The sequence below is a fragment of the Protopterus annectens genome, chromosome 1.part0, assembly GCF_019279795.1.
Source record: "Protopterus annectens isolate FY-2018-M chromosome 1.part0, PAN1.0, whole genome shotgun sequence".
Lineage (NCBI taxonomy): Eukaryota > Metazoa > Chordata > Ceratodontiformes > Protopteridae > Protopterus > Protopterus annectens.
In genome coordinates, this window is record NC_056725.1 from 1,045,353,133 (window position 1) to 1,045,369,177 (window position 16,045).

Consider the following 16,045-nt stretch of genomic DNA (forward strand, 5'->3'; position numbering starts at 1 on the left):
TCCTCTTACCTTGAATAATGTCAATTTTATGCCACAATGTTTTTTGATTTTCAAGTAGAGCAGATTGTTTGGTTCTGTAATGCAGACCTTTGTAGTGGTGAATCCCCCCCCCTCAAGTTGTGTGAGGTGATGCAGTGTGATGTAAACGCATCAGCTGGGTTTTGCATCTAGGAGGTTCATACTTTGCTCTACCTTTTAGAAGCAGAAAACAACTGAGAGTCATCCAGGGTTCCTTGTTGCTTTTCCGTACCTTAAACCCTATTGGAAAGTATTGTTTTGCAGGGTGAATAGGGTATCTATAAATGAGTAATAGGCAGAATCTAGAGAACAGGATTTGAATGACATTCCAGTCAATAATGAGTTGGTCATTCTTAAGTGAATAAATTTGTGAAGATGAGCTGTTTCAAACTCCCATCTACCAGTCCTAAATGTAAATAATAAACCATATATTAATTTGCATTAATAATTATTTCATAGTGAAATGTTGACTGCATTACCTTTTGTGCAAATCACATATAGGCCATATTGAATTATTGCTCAGTTATGAAACTCATGCTGTCGAAAAGGCAGAAATCATAAGTAAATAAAACAATGCACTTAACAAGACAGTCAATGAACTACATATTACATGTTCATATAAAAGCTATACATAGCTATATAATCTGAGGAAAATAGCATATGAATGGAGTCCAGCTGCTGAAACATTCATGAATGACAATAAACTGATATCACAGACAGATGCTGAATATCAGTCCAAAAGTTTACACTCATATAAATGATTGCTAAGACAGGAACAATCAACAGCAATCAAAATTTTCTATTTTTCATGGAAGCCAGACAGGATATCTAAATAGTCTATCTTAGAAAGTAATAAGCAGTCCAACTTCAATACTCATCAATAAATGGAATAATTGCTTTTTTGAGCATGGAGTGTGGAGAAATGGATGGCCTAGTATGTGTAAACAGCCTCTCCTGTGCAAATATCTTTAGAGCTTTAACTAAACAAAATATTTGTATAAAACTACTGATGAAGGCTATCCCTGTTATCTTCCAAAATATGTAATGGAATCGTACTTCTTTCATAGTGACTATATGATTTGTTTTGGCTGACTGATTGCATAGAGGTTTGCATTATATGCCATAACTGACATAATATAGATTGAAGTCATGCTCCCTACTGTTCATTCCTTTCATTGCTAGCCATAAATCACCTACAAATTGTTATCCACAGCCACTGACCATAAAATGAACAACTTGCATATGCCTTTTTACAGCAGAGTCCACTGGGCATCTAATTTGCAAGTGCTGTGCGCTCAAATCTTGCAAATAATAAATTGCATCAGGGAACAGAAGAGTCTCCAGATTATCTCATATCCAAAATACATATATAGCATTATCTCACCTTAAATATTGGCTGATACCTCATTTTTCTTACTTCAGGAAGGATTAATTGATGGGATTCTACAGAATATAGCATTTTATGACATTGTTTTTAGATACTTAATGCCAAAACTGTACACATTTATCACATTTACTGCATAAATATCATGTGATACTGTGCCTGAAAGCTGCAAGTCAAGATTAAGTTAATTTATGCAGGTACAGATTCTATTTTATTAGCAGCAACAGTTCTGCTGCAGGACTGAGTGCCTACACCTGCTGGGCCCGATGCAGGTCTAAGCAAAAAGGTATGAGTCAGCTTTTGCACCTGAAGAAAATGACAACTCCAGGAAAGATACAAGAATAAGCAAAAAAAATGCTATTATACTGATAAATAATAGCCCTAATAATTTATTTATCTGATTTGCTGTGTATATCTGCCTGGAAAATACTGCTCAAAAGTAAAATATCCCAAGCCTCATTTATTTCACACATTTACTAAACACTGCACATAGTTTCTGCTGTGCTGTACTACCTAATATGCAACCATTTTTTTCCAGGAAGCCAGACATTATTAGTACTTCACAGTAATGTATGATTGCAAAGAAAGTGTTTGGTTGTAAAAGATAAGCTCACGGTGACTAAATTATTAATTTTATGTTTAGCAGCTATTGTTAACACATTGTAGAACTGTTCTTTTAAACTGACTACTGTGATACTAATTCATCTACTGTACATTGTCAGGGCTGAAATCTGTACATGGTAGAAAACACACTGTAGTCCGCCCATATCCTCCCTTATGCTGTATTTAATAAAACATGCTGCTAATTAGTATAACTTTCTTTTTTTTTAATTAAATTGTATTGAGAGAGAGCACCACCTTGAAGGCTATTCGCAGTGAAAAATACTAGACTATATATGGGAACAATGCCTTTGGACGGAATTTTCTAAAGCAACAAATCAAGCTTTTAATCACTGTGGCTATTTTAATTCATTGCAGTGCATGGAATGCTGTGATTACACTCCAAAGTTTGAAAAAATATATAAAGTTATTAAGTCTATTCCTGCATGTTCCTAATGTAGTCCCAGTCTTAGCAGCATTTAGGAGTGCTTAACAAAAGCTTACTAAGCAAACCTAAGCACAGCATTGCTAAGATTGAGTCTCACGATAGACTAACAGCAGACAGTGCTCTGTTAGAACTGCACTCTGCAACCCCTATAAACAGAACATGCAGCAAAAGAGTCCAACAGATTTTAAAGGAATAGAGAGGCATTTTGTTTCTGCTTGTCTGTTTGACTGGGCTAAGTGCTTAACTGGCTTCCAAAGCATTGGAAGCCAGTAAAACGTGTTGTGCTTATTTACTTTTTCTTTTTTTTTCTTAACCTTTACTTTCAAGGTGATTTTCTTGGCATCCACATCTCAAGCACATAAGATGATTGATCTAAGACCCGGTCATAAGCCTCTACATCAGGCATTGGCAACCTACGGCATGAGTGCCAAGTGTGGGACGTGCAACAATTTTCAATGGCATGCTGACTGAATTGAAATACAGTAAGTATGATCTCATAAACAAACTGAATTGAGAGAGAGAGAGACAGTGAGTGATTGCATGTATGAAAGCTGAAGAGACTGTGTGTGTGAGTGATCAGAGAGAGAAAGTGAGTGAATGCACATGTGTAAGCAGAATGGTGTGGGTGAGAGATCGGAGAGAGAGAGTGAGTGAATGCGTATATCAAAGCTGAACAGACAGTGTGGTTGAGAGATCAGAGAAAGTGAGTGAGTGAATGCAGCAATGAAAGCTGAGGAGACTGTGAGTGATTGGAGAGAGAGGGTGAGTGAATGCATGTATGAAAGCTGAAGAGACTGTGTGGTTGAGCGATCAGAGTGAGGGAGTGAGTAAATGTATGTATGAAAGTTGAAGACACTGTGTGGATGAATGAGTGAATGCATGTATGAAAGCAGAAGCAACTGTGTGCGAGAGGGATCAGAGAAAGAGATAGTGATCGTAACTAGTTATTTAATGTATTGTATAATAGAATTAATACCTGCAATGCTTACCTTCCTCTAACCTGATGATTTAATTCACTGAGTTTCCCCCTTGGTATACAATCTGTTCATTCATGAGTAAATTGCTTACTAATAATGACCTCTGACAGGTATTTTTTTTTTGTAATATATACCCCCTGCCATGGCTCTCTATTTATATTCAGTTAACTTTATATAACAATATTCAATAAACAGTTTTGTTTCTTTAAAGAAATTAGGGCAGATGTTTTCTTCCTCTCATGTCAGCTGAACCGCACTGCATAGAAGTGTCTCAGTGATAAAAAGAGTCCAAAAAAAAAAGCCAAAAGGTCTGCAAAACACTGGCACTTTATTTTATCAGTGATAAAAATATCTTTTTTTTTTTGGTCGTTTGGCTGGCTGCCCCTACCTGTCATTTCAGAAATCTGGCATCCCTGGCTTAAGCTGGCACGCTGAGTGACTTTGCAACATTACTTGGGTACAACATTACTTGGGTCCAACGTTACTTGGGTACAACATTACTTGGGTACAACGTTACTTGGGTACAACATTACTTGGGTACAACATTACTTGGGTACAATGTTACTTGGGTACAACATTACTTGGGTACAACATTACTTGGGTACAACATTACTAAACGGTTGCTGACACCCAGCTCTACATTATCTTCTACTGTATTTACATTGGGAGGGTACTTAAATACATACACACCAGAGGGAGGATACATAATCTCACCTGTCCATATTGTAGCAAGCATTATTTAACATCCTATATCAATCTGTCTTCCCTAAACCACTTGTTTAAAACCGGTTTAAAACTGCTTGCTCTGGTACATGTGTTAAGAAAGCAAAAATCTTTAAGTAGGTATGGGGCTTACCCGAAAGACCTTAGGAAAATTAATAAATATGCATAATGAGATTTACAAATATATGTTTTTCAAGATCTCATGGAAGATATGTAACTTACCCCTGAAAAATAGAACTGTTTCAGCACATTGGCTCAAGATTACCCTACAATGCATAGCTTTCTAGCAATGTAATGAGGTCAAATGGCTAATTGTCCTAAATAAGGATATGTTTTGCTGTATTATTACACCTTGCCAATGTACAATAATGAATCCTGGGTTATTAACCGAGACATTCAAGTTATGAAATGTATCTGATCTTATTTAGCCCGGGTGTGTGGCTACCAAGTAAAATGAAAAGAAGCAATCAAAATTTCCTGAGTAAGTAAATATAAGCCATATGTTACTGGGAATAGGCTTGTTTTTCCTTAAAGTATGCAGAACTGATTTAACATTGAAATAGTGTCCTCATATCTAGTTAGTACACTTCACTCCACATGCAAAGGCCTTTGTCCCTGCACCCCTGACTTAATGTAAGCTATTCAGAGATCATTGCCCTTCATGGCAAGGGTAAGCTTTACCAGAGTAACCACCTTCAGTGAATGTACATTTCAGCCAATATTCTAGTTTGAGTAACTTGTCTTTTGTCACCTTGTCACAGCAGTGACTGCCTGTGCTACTGCTTTCTACAAATAATGGCAATCCCAAGTCTTAGACTATGAAAAAGAGTTTTCTTTTTTCAAATATTTTATTACATTTCACATAAAGATAAGAGACAACAAATGACAACAGTTCTAAGAATAAATATTAACAAAGTAAAAACTATTTACAATATGTACATAGGTCTGAAGCAGAACTGCAGATCACACGTAAAATACACCAGTTCTTTAATGTATCAATTCAGAAAAAGTTATGGTCCATTTATAAAGTGAAAAAAAGTGTTTTGATGACATGTATTAGTTCAAAAAGCTGTTGATGTAAAAACAAATAAGAAATAGAGTAAAAACAAATAAGAAATAGATAGATTTATTCACACTCCACAGCTTGGGTTGCACTAGGAAGTTTCCAAATAACATGATCTTTGTAAAATAATGCATATGTCCATAATGTAGAAATTATCAAATTAAAGTAAGGTACAAGGAAAGAAGGAGTATTAAGGCATACAGGTTTAAAAAGCTTTTGACCAGCTAAGCAATACATTGTTCATTTTCTAAATTATAAGGAGACATAGGGTTAAGGTATTCTTTCTAGTTGTTAAAAATGTATGCATTATCAAGCCAATACATTAAGAATCTAAATGTATTAAAGGAAGCCAAATTATTCTAATGAAATACTTTAAAATGCACACTAATATTCTAGTGGGACTACAAATTTGACTGCCCTTCATACTTGGAAGACCTGATACTGTGAGTAGCATAAATTTGAAAAATAAACTTTGATTTGAACTCCTAATGTCCAGATTGCTGGAACTGCAAATGCACTAACTTTGCATAAAAGTATTAAATGCATACCCTCAATAACCCCTTCCACAAAAAAACATGGTTCCAGCATTTATTTCAGTATAAAGGAAGGGTTAAAAATTTTACACTGCCTCGCACACACACACACACAAATACAAACACATCAAATGCTCACACTCATGCTCCCACCTCCCTACTCTAACCCCCACACACAACTTACAAAACACACACATACACTCACTTACCTTCACTTCCATAAAACATCCCGACTCACACACTTCCCATCCCGTAGCTGACATGCATAAGTGCAAATTCGAGATATTTGAATTTGTGCTTATGCAGATTCGCGCTTATGGGTTTTCGACTTTACAGTCTCGAGTTACTGAATTCGAGCATTCAGTAATTCGAGATTGTGAAGGGGAACCATCTACATAAATATATATATATATATATATATATATATGTGTGTATATACGGGCCTCCTGAATTTAGTCATCACAGCACAACAAAATGTTAACAGCTGCTTGATCAACCACAGTTGGTCAACATATGCAGATGTTCAACAGGTATACCAGGTAGACAATCCCCAGAGTGGGAAATATTCCCATTCCAAAGGAATTGTATGATCTTGGAGTTAGTATATATATATATATATATATATATATATATATATATATATATATATGTATATATATTGTTTGCATGCAGCATGGATTTTCTTCATCCATACACAGTTATCTGTTGACGTTTAGATTGTCTACATTTTGTGATAATCCCATATATATATATATATATATATATATATATATATATATATACATATAAATATATATATATATATATATATATATATATATATATATATAGTGTGTAGTATATGTGCACGTGTGTGTATGTGTATATATGTATATATATATATATATATATATATATATATATATATATATATATATATATATATATATATATATGTTATATAAGCAAAGGCTACACAGAGAAATTGTTTAGTTAAAACTACAAGAAAGACTCAACCAAGCTAGTCTTCACTCTAACAAATCCAAATACCAAGTAACTCCCAAAAACCAGTGTAAAAGACCAAACACAAACCAAATAACACTGGAAGGCACAGAGGACAGCACTCAGATGAGATTGAGTTTTTTAGCGGAGTTGCACCTTTATTATTTGCTATTCATCAAAAAGGCTTCATCTTGCCTGACCGCTCTCCTCCGTGTCTTCCAGTATTATTTGGTTTAAAGTCTTCACTCTGTAATACCTTAAACCTCCTGTAGTGGGGACCCACGGGATATATGTAAATGACCTCTTAAGTACATTCCCGTGTTTCAGCTACATGTGCTCTGAATGCCCGCAAATGTTTTACTTTTAACTTTTTTCAAGTCTTTATACTCATAATCAGAACAATTAATCCAAACCCCACTGGCTGCAGACATGCCATATTCTGGGCTTTTTATGACCTCATCACTACATCATAATTGGATTTTTTTTGTCTACTTTAGAAACACAGGACATAAAGGCTTATCTGATACCCATAAATATTAAGATGCCTGCAATATATCCCAAACAACATCCAGGCAATAGGTAAAAAGGTTACACAGGCAAACCATTCAGTAAAAACTGCAGGAAAGGCTCAGACAAAATGAAGTTTTCATTATGTAACACCTTAAACCTCCTGTAGTGGAGGCCCATGTGATGGGTGCAAATAACCATTCAAGGACATTCCAGTGTTTCAGCTCAATAGCTTTTGAATACCCATAACTTGTTACTTTTTAACTCTCTATAGGTACATTCAGGCCAATAACGCCACCTACCTATCTACCTACCTATCTATTTGTCTATCTGTGTATTTATGTATAAACAGTGTTACAGAACCCCAGCTCTATGAATTTTTTTTGAATAGAGATGGAGTCAAAAGATGGTACATTTTTAAAATAGAGGTGGGACTGGTATCCTGAAAGGGGAAGAAGGAGAGGCACTCCTCTTAACTTAACCTTTAAAGGAAGAGAGAATTTGTTAAAAGGACAAAACATAAAGTGACACAGAGACCGAGTAGCATGAGACTGAAAAGAAGTAATGGAGGAGTTCATTCGAGGGCTCAAAGGTAACAGCCTGGAGATAAGAGCTTGTCATGAGATATGATGAGGACTTGACAAAGGAGACTAAAACAGAACCAGACAGGAATTTCCATGAAATGGTCTCTAAGGAAGAGTACTGTTGCCTGAAGGATGTTCTTGTAAAAGGCTAAAAATCAAGTACTGTAGCTTTTCTAGAGTCATATTGCTCGACAATTTGAGAATGCAGTTATGACAACTCACCACTGGATTAGTAATCAAGTAGCCTCAATCCTCACCACTGGCAACAGTGGGGGACATACACTGGGAGAATAACAAGTGCATACACAGTATTTCCAGATGCAGCTCTCTGCATCAAGTGCAATTTCCCTTAAGAGCACACAGAGATCACAGTCAGTCCGGGGCTGGTTTCTCCCTCTTTCTCCAGATCCCCAGTAAGACTACCTACTGGTACAGCTATAGTGTTGAGATCTCAGCGGAGTGGCCAAGCCAAGACCTCCAGCAGCCTCTCTGTCCAACCAGTACTTTGTGGCCCTGCTCAAGTAGCTGACACACACAACTCTTTGAGGTTTGATTGACACACACACACACACACACACACACACACACACACACACACACACACACACACACAAACACCTGGGAAAGGCTGGCACAGGTTTACTGGCTATGCCTCCTCTTTATCCAGACTTTAAGGTAGTTATCACTGCCACCAGCCAACTCCTTATCAGCTACTTTAAGGCCCTTAACAAAGGGTGTCCAATCGTACTGTGTAATATTAATATTAATACAAATGGTAGTTTGACAAAGAGCAAGGCTATTAGGAGTGGCCCACACAGTGTCACCAAATAAATATGCAAGTACTCTCAAAACTTAAATATCTCTAGACAAATCTACGTTGATCCAACAAAAATACACTTCATTGAATCTGAAATGACTGAGATGAGTTCCGCGAAAGTGCCTTTCAGTGAAAGCTCACTTTCACGAAACTCAGCATTTTGAACACAGATAAAATAGACACACATACACAAAAAAAAATAAAACAACTCAATCATGCAGGGGAGCAAGCCCCCCTGCACCTCCCATGTGGGGGCTGCGTCCCCCCACTCTCTCGCTACTTATATATACTGTCTCCAAGATTGCACTACAGTGGGGAAAAGGGAATATTCCCTTATCCTCACTGTACCACGATCTATGACAACTACTCAGCATACTGAGTTTCGTGAAAGTGAGCTTTCGTTAAAAAGCACTTTTGCGTAACTCAGCTCACTCATTTTAAATTCAATGAAGTGTGTTTTCGTTGGATCAAATGAGATCCCTCTAGACAGATCAGACACAATGAAAGGTTTAATATATATTTAATAATAAATAATAAAAGAACAAGAAAATACTCAGTATATATTCACAGTGAGATCAGAGTTCAAAATCACAATTAATATTTAAAACAATATTGCAGGACAGTCTCAAATAAATAAAGAAAAATATCTAAACTAAGCTTCACTATATTCCTGACTGAATCTTAGAAAATTACTATACCCTAGTTAACTTACTTAATTGGAGCAAGGCAGTTGTTGTGGTGAATGGTTCCTGTCAGGTCCAAGACAGAATATGAAATGCTCTAAGAGACTCCTCAAAGTAATATCTCAAATATTACTGCTGGGATAGCTTGCAGAATGACATTATTTTTTGTCATCTGACTCTATCCCAGGTGACACCCCCACTGCTTGAAGCTTGGCGTATTTAGCATCTACCTGTGAAAATACATAGACCTCAGATCTTTGGCAGATGCTGGAAGTCATAAAACAATTGCATCCCTTCATACCTTCAGAGGCAGTAATTAGTTAACACCGAAGAAAATACAGAAAGCTTCTCACCACAGACTCTGTGTCTCTTGTTGCATTGAAAACTGAAAGATAACATCTTTTATTGCATAGCCATAAAGTAATTTAATTTCAGCTATTTTTTTAAGTTAACCTCCTATATTCCACTGTTAAAATATAGACATTTAAACTGTTACAATAGTGCTTGTACATTTCTGCTCTATTCCAGTAGGGCACACTGTGGTTACATTTTAAGCACAAGGACTTTTTAAAATACCTTTTTAACACACAGGTATGTACAAACCAGTTTGGTAAACATGACATAGAGTTCTAATACAGTTGTAACACAAGCATCTTATATAGATCATGTTGATATTCACAAATGACATATAATTATTTACAAAATTCCAGACAGCTGTGCTGGCAGTGTCTCCTTTCATGACAGCAATATATATAGTTTTGAGCCTGTGAATTACATGTAGACATACAGAGGGATACTGTTTTCTTTGGCATTTACTCTTCCCTATAAGTATGCAAGTAGATGTTTTTGTATCTTCTATAACTGTACCAATGTCTAAATGAAGGCAATGATTCCAGAAATAGCGTCTCATTAGAAGTACTACTACAACTTTGTTACACAGGTGACTTCGACAGGCACCAGGAAAAACTGTTTTATTTCAAATAAACTGTAACGTGAGGAAAGTCCTGATTGTCTGCACTTTATATAATTGAACCATTTCCCCATTTGAGAACGTTATTGTACAACAAATTACTACTGGGTTACTGTAAATTTATCAAAAGTGAATTTCAGAGTGTGTACTGAAATAGGGGTGAGGGAGTAAGCCTCCCAAAAAACATGGTTGAATGAGTTCCTGAGTACTGGCTCAATTGAGGATTTCAAAAAAGTGTTGTGAATTGTGCTTATACACTGTGGACTACATTTACTATATCAGGAGTGAAATGTAGTTTTCTACATCGTGTGTTTGACTATTAAGTTAATGTAAGCAGAGTAATTTTGCTTCATTTGTGTCACACCTAAAGCAGAAAATCATAAAAAATAGCTGGACTCTTACCTTTGAAGTAAGTGAAATAATTATTGAAACAAGTTTTAAAGAACTGCGGGTAAACAGTGATATAATGGCAAGCACTAGTGCATGTCTCTAACCAAGTGATTTATTTAGGAAATTGTTGAAGCTGGTTATAGGAAAACAGTTAGTATTGGAAAATTGTCTTGAATTCTCAAATTGCAAAATGTAGCTTACTGAATCATAAATGAAGAAAAGCAAATGGATTGTTAAACTCTATGGTTTCAAATTACTTATGATTTGTGGTAAGTGGCTGGAAACTCCCTAATACAAGAAGATATTGGTAGTATTTGGAAAGTATAAAAATGTAGCTTGCTTAAAAACTTGAAGCAGTAATTGATGTAAAAAGTGCTGGGAAAATGTTTGTGGCAGCACAAAGTCTATGTTCAGAAACAATGGTGAAATAAAGATGCAGAGGGAATGTTTGCACTGGCTTTCTGAGAAAATATGTCGGACAGCTCTGACTTCTGTCCAGTGGAAGAAGATCTTAAGTGTAAACAGCATGTGAAGTACCAATGTCTCAAAGGCTAGAGGTTTATTCGTATGGTGCACAGAAATGAATCAGGTAGCATTTCTATACTGCTCTGTTTACCTTGTGGTTGTACAAAAACAAGTCTTGCAGAAGAAAAAGACTGACATGCTAACAAAACCATCTATGGAGATGTTACAAGTAAATGAACTCTGCCTTAAAAAAATGGAGCCCAAGCAAATGTGAACCTTTGTGATGAAAGAGTGAATGACACATTTTTGAGTACAAAGGTTGTAACATAGTATACAGGGTGGAATCTTAGCACATTTCTGAAAGTAATTGATTACAATATGTTGCAACACTGAAAGAATACAACTTATCTGTACCAGGTATCACTTGTTTTATTTTGTCAGTTTCTCTCTACTTAAAATAAGAACAAATCAGTGCATGTTAGATAATGCTCACATTAAAGGCAAAGCAGAATGTGTTATTCCTGCAGCGACCTGTTTGATAGAAACTGTATTCAGCTGAAACCTCTATGTGTGTAAATCCATCTTGTTGGGGAAATCAAAGCAAAAGAATGAAATAAAGAAATGTGTATTATGTATAGCTCACAAATAGTAGAATTTTATGCAACAGTGACTCCTGGATAATAATAGTAAGAAACCTATAACAAAGTATTTGAGAAACATAAATAAAAAGTTGTACTAAGCAGTGAATTGGTAATACTGATAAAATTGTATACTTAAAAAGTAAGATAATTAACCTTGCCTCAAATATAATTTAATATAGCAATAAAAGTTAGTCTTTGTGACAGTTAAAAGGTTCATAGGTATATACAGAGCCAGATCCAGCACTAGCTGGTGTGATGGCAGTGGAGAACTTGAGTTGACTTGAGCGTCAATAAAAATCTCTTCTATAAAAACCATAAGCTAGGAAATGTCTGTAAACACTGCAGGGCATTAGGACCTCACTGGGAGACATTCAGCAGAAAAACAAGAGGGCTTTACGACCTCTCAGTACACTTTCTGTAAGAACAGCTATCTCCAGAAATCTCAGCATTAGGATGGTGTCCTAATGTAAGCCATGGAAGATTTTGAAAACAGCAGCCAGTGATGATGTCCATGGGACTGAAAAAGAACTGAAACAGCAGCCAGCCCGAGAAGCACAGATATGTTGTGTCCATGGGTGCAGCAAGTGCATATCTGGGTGGTGTGTGTGAAATGACCCTAGGTAGAGATGGCAGGTTGGTTAATTAATTTGTTGAGGCTCAACACATTGATTACAGGAGATAGTAAACTGAATCCTCTGCACCAATGTAGAATTATTCAGATGACATTTACTTTTCTACCATATCTGAGTGGTGTGTGTGAAATGACCCCAGGTGGAGGTGGCAGGTTGGTTAATTAATTTGTTGAGGCTCAACACATTGATTACAGGAGACAGTAAACTGAATCCTCTGCACCAATCTACAATTATTCAGATGACATTTACTTTTGTACAGATTGAGCATATTGACTGATATTGGTGGATAATGATAGAAGTTTGAGTGGCCTTTTATGATTGAAATTTTCTGAAATAGGTAATATGGTCATTATTTGTTCATATGTTTTGTTTCGCTGATTACTGGAAAAATGTTTAAAACTACAAATTAGAAATACACTCTAACAAATGGTGCTGTATTATACAAGGAATATAATTTAGTACAATCAGGAGGATGAATCAAGGAACACATGTATGTATACATTGTCCTAAAAATGTGTACAAAGAGCCTATGGTTTTCTTTGAATGTGGGTTTCAATGTCATCTTTATGAATGTGAGTTTCAAGGGCAGGGAAGTTTACTCTTCATGCTAAGTCTGTTTTTATTGTAAGACTGTGTTGTCTTGTTTGGCCAATGGCTATCAGTGTTTGTGGTACAAAATTTGAAATAAAAATTTTAAATTAATTCCAAATATCTGTAATCATTGTAGAAGTAAAGAAAGCAGTATGCACACTGACAGGTTTGAACAGTGTTAATGGTAGTTGGAGAGAAATAGCCATGCAATGGGACAATGAATGGCCAGGAGGAGCTGCTGCTGGACTGGGATTGATGTAGGGGGAGCAGTCCATTACCCTACCTATGGCCCCATTTGACCATCTTTTGGGTCTGGTTATATACTAGGCTAACAATTTCTAGGGCCCTTATAAGCCTAGCCATGACCCCAGATGTGACCCACAAATTTGATTTATATAGGCAGTGATTTACTGACTGCCTCTGTCCATCAGAGATATAGGAAAAAGACCAAGGGTGAATTTCCAATTACCCATTGGCTCAAGTTGTACTATAGGGATAGGGAGGAACTCTGCTTTACATGGATGGGGAGCTTGTTCCACAGAATGAGAATTCTCTGAGAAATGTATGTGGCTCTCCAACATGTCCTATTTATGTTTCAATAAAATTTAAGTTTTATAATCTAGTAGTTCTGATGTTGTTTGTCTTGCGGATGTGCAACAGATTCATCAAAACAGGGTCAGGGATGCCTTGTATGCCAGGAAAAAAATCACCTCTCAGAAGTCTGTATCATACTGCGTAAAGAGACAGGGCTTTGAGGTGATCAGAGTTTGACATTGTATTAACCCCATATATTCTTTTTGTTAGGAACCTTTGTGGACATTCCAGTTGTTGCATGTGTCTGGTCAGATGCATACGGAAGGGGGCATTATACTCTATGATGGCCCTGATGAGGGCCGAGTACAGTGGTATGATGACCTCTCTGGACCTAGGTGCCATGCCCTTACTTATAAGTTGAGCAACATAGAAGGATTTTCTTACTACCTTGGACATATATTAGTCAAAGACTAGGTTACTATCTACAATGATTTCCCAGATCCCTGACTAGTGAATCAACATTTAAGCATGTTTATTGATGACGTAGTTACCTAGGGTGTCAGACTTCCCAAAAGAAACTATAATGCATTTCTTGGTATTGAGTTTTAAGCCATGGCTTTGGCACCAAGAGTTTATCTGTATCATCTTGGGGGGGGGGGGGGTTCAATGACTGCTCCCAGCTGCAGATGTCTGCAAACTCAGTTAGCCAGATGTATTTGACATTGGCTTTGACATCTGAAAAGCAGATGCCAAAGAGGAGTGGGCCTAGTATTGAACCCTGGAGGACTCCACTGTTGTCTGACCTCTATGTGGAGGTGACCTGACCATTTCTTACCTTTTGGGTCCTATCCGTGAGCCAACAATGAGCCAGCTAGCTATCTAGTGTGTTATAAAGGGGTTTATACCTAATTCTGTAAGCTTGTTGACAATGCCCAAATGGAGTATTCTATCAAATTCCTTAGCCAGATGTAGGTTGACAGTATGCACAATTTTCCCCTCATCCATTCCCTTAGTGACTTTTTCAAAGAAGTTCAATAGATTCAGTAAGCATGACCTTCCTTTGACAAAGCTAAAGTGGGATGGATCCAGTGTCTGGAGGTCTCATATGTCCTTGTTGATAATTTCTATGATAATTCTTTCCATGTCTTTGCAAGTAAGACTAGTCCAACTAATGGGTCTGTATTTTTCAGGATCTGCTGAAGGTCTTCCCTTTTGAAGGGGGTGACTGTTGCAGTCCTCCATTCATGTGGCACAAAGCCTATTTTAAGACTATAGTTAAAAACTGACTCCAGGGGTCTGGATAAGTCATATTTTAGACAATTCAGGAGGTATTCTAGGATGTTATCAGGGTCCATCGAGGCCATGTTCTTGGCTTTAGTGAGTGAAGCCAGTATATGCTCTCTAATTATAGTTGAAGGGGTTATGTTTGAGGGTTTTATTAGGGGAAGGTTGGGATGAGAGGGCCAAAATTGGAACTGAATTTGTCAACTAACAAGTTTGCTATATCGCTAGGCTTAGTGAATGTGGCACCATTAATCACCAGTTCAGCACATTGCTGTGTGCTGCCCTTGAGGTTTCTGACATAGTTGTATATGGCCTTATAGTTATCTTTCACCTGGAAAGATATCTTAACCTCAAAGCTGGCTTTGCTTGACCTAATTAGCCCTTTTTGTTGCCTATTAACTTTGATGAGAGAGTTTTTAACTTTATGGGAATTACTTTTCCTGATTTTTAGCACAATTCTATTCCTTCTGTTGTATATTCTGTTTAATTTGGGATGCCACCAAGACAGTTTGTTTCTGGAGGTAGTTCTGGGCTTACTTCTGGTAGGTGCAGCTGCCTCTATGCAACCGTTGAAATGGCTGTACAGAGTTTTTGAGAGCAATTTAGCATAGGCTGCTGCGTTCTCGCGGTTTAGAGGGGAATTGAGTTTTAACAAGCCATCAATTCTTAAGAACTAATTTGCCTTGGAATAGTTCATAACTGTTACTGGTTTTATTGTGATTACTGAGTTAATTTTGATTTTGAAGGGGGCAGCTTTATGGTCGGACTTTACCAGGGAGGATGAGACATTTGTGGGGTGTAGAATTCTCCCATATTTGTGAGCATGAGGTCCTTTATGTTGGATCCTTTAATGGGTATATTCACTATTTGGTCAAGGGTTTTTGTATTTACAAAGTCCAGGACTCTCTGTGCCTGTAGATTTGTGGCTATGTAAGATTCCCAGTCTATAGAGGGGTAATTAAAGTCTCCCATGAGTAGGGTGTTAGGTTGAATGGTAAGTGTCTCTAGTAGGTCCAAGTATACATTGTGATCTTCTTGGGGCATGGAGAATGACCTATAGCTGGCTACAATATGGCTCAAGATTTTGTCTAATGTGATCTGCACATGGAGAAACTCCAGCATGTTATCCTGTTTGACCACCCTAGAGATTATTTTTGTAATTGACATATATTGAGACACCTCCTCCTTTATCCCTACTACTGGTCTAAAAGTACGAAAGG